This window comes from Cephus cinctus, unplaced genomic scaffold (genome assembly GCF_000341935.2).
Source record: "Cephus cinctus unplaced genomic scaffold, Ccin1 Ccin1_scaffold0091, whole genome shotgun sequence".
NCBI lineage: Eukaryota > Metazoa > Arthropoda > Insecta > Hymenoptera > Cephidae > Cephus > Cephus cinctus.
Window position 1 is genome coordinate 44,504 of NW_014332830.1, and position 7,898 is coordinate 52,401.

The 7,898-nt window shown below is 46.9% G+C and overlaps 1 protein-coding gene across 2 annotated transcripts in view; it reads right to left on the reverse strand.

Moving 5' to 3' along the window:
• The window catches only part of LOC107273940 (protein bric-a-brac 2), a 41,014-nt gene that overhangs the window by 6,220 nt on the left and 26,896 nt on the right, over positions 1–7,898 (reverse strand). For both annotated transcript variants that reach the window (XM_025091290.1, XM_025091289.1), the window contains one exon: positions 4,594–4,745. The gene's annotated coding sequence lies outside the window, so the exon portion shown is untranslated. The remainder of the gene's footprint in view (positions 1–4,593; positions 4,746–7,898) is intronic.

Below are 7,898 nucleotides of genomic sequence, written 5' to 3' on the forward strand. Positions count from 1 at the left end.
CCGGCAACGAGCTCCTTCCGCACGCGGCACACGCGTGTGCACGCTTAGCCAGGCTGGTTCATCAATATTTCTCTTTGCTCGTTGTTCTTGTACAATATGGCAACTCACGGTGTGCCGAGGGAACTCTAGCCGCACCGATTATAGTGGAAATGGCTAATTTTAAGCCTCCGTTGGATATCCTGAGACACTCCCAATCGATGGACGTTACGCCCTATTCGCCCTATTCGCTCTATTCGACCTATTCGGCCTATTCGCTCTATTCGACCTATTCGGCCATCTACCTATTCACTTATCTGGCTATGCTCCTATTAGGACTATTCTTCCTACTCTGCCCATTTCAGCTGCCTACTGGCAGCTCTGCCTTACCTGTCGGTTGTGCTTCCTCAAGCCAACCGTCTGCCTGACGGACATCCTGCCAATCGATTTCAATAATCGGCGCGAAGCGCAAATCCTTTTTCAAAAATCCACGTCAGGAGCAGCTGTGGTTAAATCCAAAGTGTCAGGATCACCCGAAGAAAATGAAAATTGGCCGACGTGAAATCGATAGTCGGTTTCACGTAGCCACCGCATAGGCTCCATGCAACCTGTACAGTGTGTAGCCAATGTACTCTGTGCAGACTTCAGAATCTGTAGACTTGATGTTGGCCAGCTGACCTGCCTTCAGGCAGGCGTCATCCTCTCTCCTTCTCTTCCTCTTCCACCCTCTCTCTCACTCTCTTTCCTAATAGATTACCTAAACTATAGAGCCTATACTGAGCCTGTGCGACAGTCTCATCGGCACGAGTTAACATTAGGCCAGGCGAGCTAGCCAAACCGTGCGAGCCAGGGAAACCAGGGAAACCAGGGAAACCAGGGAAACCAGGCGGACCAGGCGAACCAGGCCAACAAGGCGAACCAGCAATGGAAGGGAGGGGGTAAGAGGAGGATGAGGAGGTGGAGGGCAAAAGCAAGGTACAGAGACGCACGTGGGGCTGCGCAGGGTGGGAGCCTGCTGGAACAATGATATCGGGTATTTGATTTGTAACCGACGACAATACGAACTTCCAGAACGCGACCTGGCTGTATCGCTGCTCCCCATTGCTGCACAGCAGTAACGCACGACCCCTTGCTACGCGATGACAAGACTGCCAACAGAAGCTAATTCAACGCGTCGACCAGAAGGCAGTCTTAGCTCCAGGTGAGGATGCTGCCCTCGTTCTTCTTCCTGGAGCAAGTATCTTCGGCTGGCTCCGCTAGGAGATCCGTAGATGCATCAGGTACGTCTTACTGTTTCTTATAAATTTTCTCGCGAAAGATTACGTGTCCTCGGTACAAAAACAAATGATTGGTCAGACAGGTGAATAGATATAGATGCTTTTCTATAAATCCATAAAGGAATAATATTTTCAAGATAAATTCAAGTGGGCGTCTCCGTTCCCGAAGGAGCCACTCGATTACCAGACGCGATTCTCAACTGCAGGAGGAATCTATTGACGTGTTAATTGCTACTGAATAATAAACGATGACACTCTCGAATAGAGCTGCTCCTTTTAAAATCTCTTGAACTCGCATAAGGGTCGTAAACGGTAGGAGGGTAAAAGGGAGAATAATCGGGAGAATCTAGCGGAAACGTATTCCGTATAAACGTAGGAGCCAGGAAAAGTAGGAAGATTAGAAGGATGAGAACGATTAAGGGGAAGATCTGGGAAAGTGCATATAGGTATACGTGCACAGTATCGAACGGGTGAAAGGCGCAAGAATCGAATGAATAATGGAGTCAGGCGTCGATGGAGTCCAGGAAGGGTTGCCGAGGGTTACGAAACTCCTGATTGTAATTGTATAAGAATAGCCGAGAGGTGGTGCGTTAAATATTCACCCTCTGTCATCCCTTACTATAGCGAAACACAGTCCTCGAAAGCAGTTAAATCATTGATCTATTCCAACTCGGATTTTACTCCCTGGACCGTACACGGGATGCAGCATCCCGAATCCGAAGGACACATCACGCGACGAATTATCAGCGATCCGAATCCTTGTAAATTCGGACGAAGATCCCAATGAAATTTTTTTTTCGCGCCCCGCAGCTCAATCTGACGAGTTCACGACTGTTTCCGAAAGAATGTGCGTGACGTCACGCGCACGTAATCGATTGGTCCATTACAGATTTATCGAGCGCCACCGTTCTCAGAGAGCCAAGAGCATTTCCCAGGACTCTCACGTGGTAGGAACTGTGATTGATATTTAGGCGCGCCACGTAGCACTTAAGAGGATTAATGTCCGCTCGCCAGGAGCGTCCCTGCCGGCGGCAGGACTTCCCGGCGCGAGGCCAGGAATCGGGATCGTTCTCGTGGCGGGTGGACACTGTACGGTCAAGCTACCAAGGGGTTGCGCACCTATCCAGCAAACACGCTACAACACCCAACTCTGATTACAGTTAGTTCAGTCTGCTGGTCTAAACCCTCATAACGCCACGCTTACCAGACACTGATTAGAGTAGATCGCGCAGCCACCCTCTTCGACAGGGCTGCGGCTCTGGGATCTTTGCAAGGGAACCCAAGACGGATCTTCCTTCCAGGAGCGGAAGGCCCTTCCGCTTCCTGTTGTGGACACTCGGAGGGAGTATAGGGATGAAAGTGTCACTATAGGGTGCAGATATAGCTGAATGCAGTTGAGCGAACATGAAATGCAGCTAATAGATGCAGAGGCTGGTGCAACGGCGGGATGTGAGTCCCTTGGCGATCGAGCGAAGAAAATGCATTGGCTTTATGTTATCGCGATCGACTGTCTCGCTCGCATTTGTGGACTCTCTCTCTCTCTCTCTCGCTCTCCCACCACCCTGCGTACCGGCTCTGTATTACCATTTGCTTCTCCGAGCTCCCTCGCTCCTCATCGATAATATACGATCGTGCATGATTCTGGTTCGCGTATCACAATGGGCCTCTGGGCAACCCATTCTGTCCAGCCAGCAGCCACGCACGTGAGACTGTAGTAGATAATGAGTGATTAGGTAATTAGTTGTCCAATATTCGTGGTCCTACACAATATCCGCAGAGTCTCTCCTCCCGGTGGTCACAGGTGACTCGTGTTCGGCCTGGTAATTATAATTTCACAAATTACGAAGAAAAGAAAAGCTAGCATTAATCCTGTGCACAGGACACGTATGGCTTAAAGGCAGTAATCGGATTTGACAGGTGGTCCATGCGGGGTTTCGATCGAGCAGCAGCATTTGGTAAAACGCACCCTGTCCTTATCCGTCGTGAAATAAGTTTTCTAATGTGATTGGACTTATCTCTAATTTAATGGCCGATAGATTAATTCCCATGCGCAAGAGCCTGTATCTAAATGCACAGTTCATAACTGTTCCTCTCTCAAGTGAGGTTCGCGATAAGAACGACATCCTCAAAGATTTTCTACAGCTCGATGGCCATTCCGTGATAACATTGGCTTACTTGGAGTTTTGCGGCGGCGTATCGATTTGCGAAAGGGGTTGCGAATATCCCCTCGTCCAGCCACCCTCTCTCGTCCTCCTAAAAGTTGAGCGCGGGACAGCCAGCGAGGCAGTCAGGCAGTTCGGTATGGAAGAGAGAGAGAGAGAGAGAGAGAGAGAGAGAGAGAGAGAGAGAGAGAGAGAGAGAGAGAAAGTAAGAGGGGTGAGCTCCCCTTTATAAATATAACAATTAAACATACAGAGGGTAGCCACGCATAGTGCCGGCATGTCGTACGCGGGAGCTGAGGGAGGTTTGCCAGAGTCTCTGTATACACGTGTGTATCCATGTATAGCACAGTGAAGGTATAGCACAGGGGTCGTGCCTGCAGCCGAAGATTTAACAGGGGCGATACGCTGCGAATGCTTTGGGCGCTCAAAACCCTGGAAGCGATGAAAACGATGAAAACGATGAAAACGATGGATCCATTTCTATGATTCGACATTTTATTTCTCTCTTTTTGTTCTCCGCGCGTATCCGCGTTTCTTGGTTGCGCCAGTAGAGGCGGTGCAGTCGCAACCAGACACGCCGATCCGGCCGTCCGGCTTGTCTGACCAAAGTCACCGCTTCTCTCCTTCCGCATATTTATTCGAGCTCATCGCTCGCCGCGACGATTGCCCGCGAATAGTTGTTGGCAAAGTGAAAGGCGAGACCAGGAAGAAGCGAAAGAAAGAGAAAGAATTAGCGAGAGGAGGAAGAAGAGGAAGACGAAGAAGAAGAAGAAGAAGGAGGAGGCAATTCTCGTGGGCGAGCAAGTTAATCTACGAAAGCGGTGCAGCGAATTTAATTTGCGCTATTTAACGCGTGATGAAATCGTTCCGTCATTCGGACGACTAGGTCATAACTATTTAAATGCTCGACGCTGGATAAATTATTATATTAGACACGCCGAGTTTGTATTAATATACGTCGCGGCTCTTCTCCGACCTCGCTGCTTTTTCTAGGAAGATCATGCGAGTGCAGCCGCACTGCACTCGGCTACGTCGCGCGATAACAATAAACTGATGCTCGGGTAAACAAATGTCTTTGAAACAATAACCTAAAGAAACACGTCATACGTATACCTATACATGTGGTATATCGTCGGCAGCTCGGGGAACCTATACACAAAGCACGTACGAAGACTCACCGGTGTCCATTACATCTCCTGTCTCTGTCCTTTTCCAATCCCATTCGAAGACCCGTGTTTTCCCATGGTTCCCGTCCTCTTCTCATCGAAGCCCATCGGTTCACTTTCCGCGCTCTTTTTTGCTTTTTCCTTTTTTCCTCTTCTTTCACTTTCTGAAACAAAGAAAAACAAAGCAAGGCTTCTCTTTAACTGCCGACTCCAATCGAAGATTTGGATAGCGCTAATTATTTGCAACGTACAATTCTCGAGCGCGTGTTCGAGGAGCGCAAAGAACTCAGGTAAAAAGGGAGAGAAGGTTGCGCAACGGGAGGAACGGTTACAGCAGAATAAACCTCTCAATAATGAGTTCCGCGAGTAAATTCCCTCGGTGAAGGCTCGAGATAATAAAACAGAAGCGTGCGCAGCGCGGCCAGCGTGTGGCTGCCCCGGGTGCACGAGGGAGAGCAGGAGGACCAGGAGCAAGACCCAGAGCAGGACCGAGAGCAAGAGTAAGAGGCAATAAAATATAATGAAATAACATCCAATCCAAGAGAGATATTATGAAAATATTATTACTAACTTGTTACTGGCGCACCGGGACGAACGCCGCCAGTAACTGCGCGGGAGACCAACGGGAAGAAGAAAATAAAGAGAAAAATTATTTCCTTTTCTCTCTTCTTCCCTCTTCTTCTTTCACCTCGTATATCCCAGTTATGCCGAACAATTCATCCTTGTTCAGCAGAATTACATGTTCTACAGTCTAAGCGTCCATTTTTATTCCCTTCTGGTCCTCTGAGCTCATATACTCATCGTTCAGTTTATCTTTAACAGAAATTACGCAACTTTTTTATTATTCTCGTAATTCCGCAATCGCAATGTGCTCCGACGACGTTCTCGAAGAATAACAGACGTCCGTTCGAATACAATTAACGGAATTACGTAAAATATGAAAATGACATTGGAATGCACTCGAAGCTATATCTATATATATTTATATAGAGACAATGGCTCGGAACGTGAACCGAGAAGAAGACGTTCCACCGGGACTCCTGGTCCTCCGAGTTCTTCACGTTCCGTTAGCTGCGCCTCGCGTGAGGCATTTACGCCTGCATAATTTAAGAAGGCTAAGAGTCCAGAGCCCTATAGTCCGCACCTGACTTATTCATCGTCCCTCCTACGAGAGGCCAGAAACTAAAAGATCCAAAAGTCTAGTGGACTTTGCAATGATTTCGACACCCACCACCCACCTGCCCTTTGACCCTTTCGTCCTTACGCGAACGACAATTGGATTTCGATAGAGCCAAAACTTCACGCAACAATTTCCCCCTTCCCCCCGTCATCCCCTAAATTCACACGCCCCTTATTAGTTTACTCTCAAGCTAATTATCCTACGAGGGGCAGCCTATTGTTTCTTCCGGGACAAATAAGAATTACGTGTGGCAGATCGTAACACATTGGCTGGCTAATGACGAAAGACGGTTACGTAAAAGTATAAAATATGTCTTGAGATGACCTACTGCTGGTATTACATATAGTAATAGAGACGGGAACGAGAGCGGCGTCGCTATTGGAAGCACAGCGAAGGAAGCAGTAGGAAGGTAAAGCGGCGAGTGCGAATGGAGGTGGGGAGAACGAGGCGATGAAGGTGGAAAGAGGAGGAAGAAGCAGCTGCGCGAGAGAAAGAAGAAGAAGGACAGCGAAACAATCCTATCTCGCGGTGTAAATCTCGCTACGTAACGAACCGGCAAATCGAATCTAAACGGTAGTCCATGAATGGGAAATCAGAAAATAAGGTAGCACTATCGTCCTTCCGGCGGCACGCCGAGTGGCTGCTTGGCTTTTTCTTTTTCTTTTTCTTTTCTTTTTTTATTCCTTTCCTTTGTTTCCTGCTCCTCTTTATATTTCTCTTTTTTTTTTTTTTCATTTTCTTAATTATACTTCCTCCGTCGCTACACGCAACTGCGATATACATGATACATCCATTCCGACGCTTCTCAAGATAATACCGAGGCGTCGGTCCACTTTGCTCCTGGCACAACCACACGTAGTCGAAGAGCGACCAGCGTCGCCTCACCTTGCTTTAACTTATTTAGTCATTTAACCAAGGAGTGTATATGTATCCGGGCGTCATTGCTTATATAAATAATATATTACTATGCTAAACGATCCTTGGGGTCGACAACACGCTAAATTCGACATTCACATAGGAATACGAATACGCGGCTATTTCGCATATATTTCATGCGTTACGTAAAAATGAATATAAACCAGACACACATACGAAGACTATTTAGAATTCAATAATCTACGTTGCTTGTGATGCAATTTAAAGAATATATATATATATATATATATACACACGCGCACCGATATCTTTCAAGCCAAGCACCAGATGCGTGAGACAATACTTGGTAAAACAACATTAATTCTCCATCGGGTTGTTAATGGAAAGAAAGAATTTATTGCAGGAACTAAAATAGTCATTTTTCAGCAAAGTCATGATCGGGCAATCGTTTAGGTTGGTACCACAGCTCGAGTACGCGTCATGTAGGAGATCGGGCCTAAGTGACAGGAGACGCTCAACGATATTTCAGATACGTAATATTTTTTTAATTTTACACGTAGCGAAACATGGTGGCCACCACGTAGTTCCGGAATTGACCACTTCGACTAGAGTGGCGCCACTGACTCTTTGAAATTCAAACCTACCGTAAACGTATCGTTAGTTGGAGAAGACTGCGCGACTTCTAAATTCTGCGCTGTTTGTGCAGTGATTAGACGTGGTTGAAGGCGCCGCGATAGGTGCAGGTAGGAACGAAGGGAGAGGAGGAAGAGGAGGAAGAGGAGGAAGAGGAGGAAGGCGTTCGTGTGCGCGGGTATACCTCACGTATTAATAAAATACGATTCCGCCAGAGTATTTTGTCGAGTTGAATTATAACTATGTATACGTTGCATTTGCATCCGCATTACGAGCGTCCCGGGCTTGCGTAATATTATAATCAGCAGCAAGAAAATAAATAACTATGGCGTCTCCGTTCCCAGATACGTATCTTTCCGTTTCCTGTCTTTTTCAGCGGTAAATATGCCTTTGCTGGCTATTACCTGTTCCACCGTGCGCGTCGTGTGGGTATTGCGTGTATACGTGGCTTCTCAATTTTTATATCGCTCTAATTTACTTTATCATTTCGTCAATGAATACGATACTGTTCATTCTCGGAGATCCGATTCAATTATTTTTCCTTTTTTTTATTTTATTTTTTATTTATCCCAGGATAGACACGGAAGTATATAAAAATGGTGTAAACACAATAGAAGGGGGGGGGGGG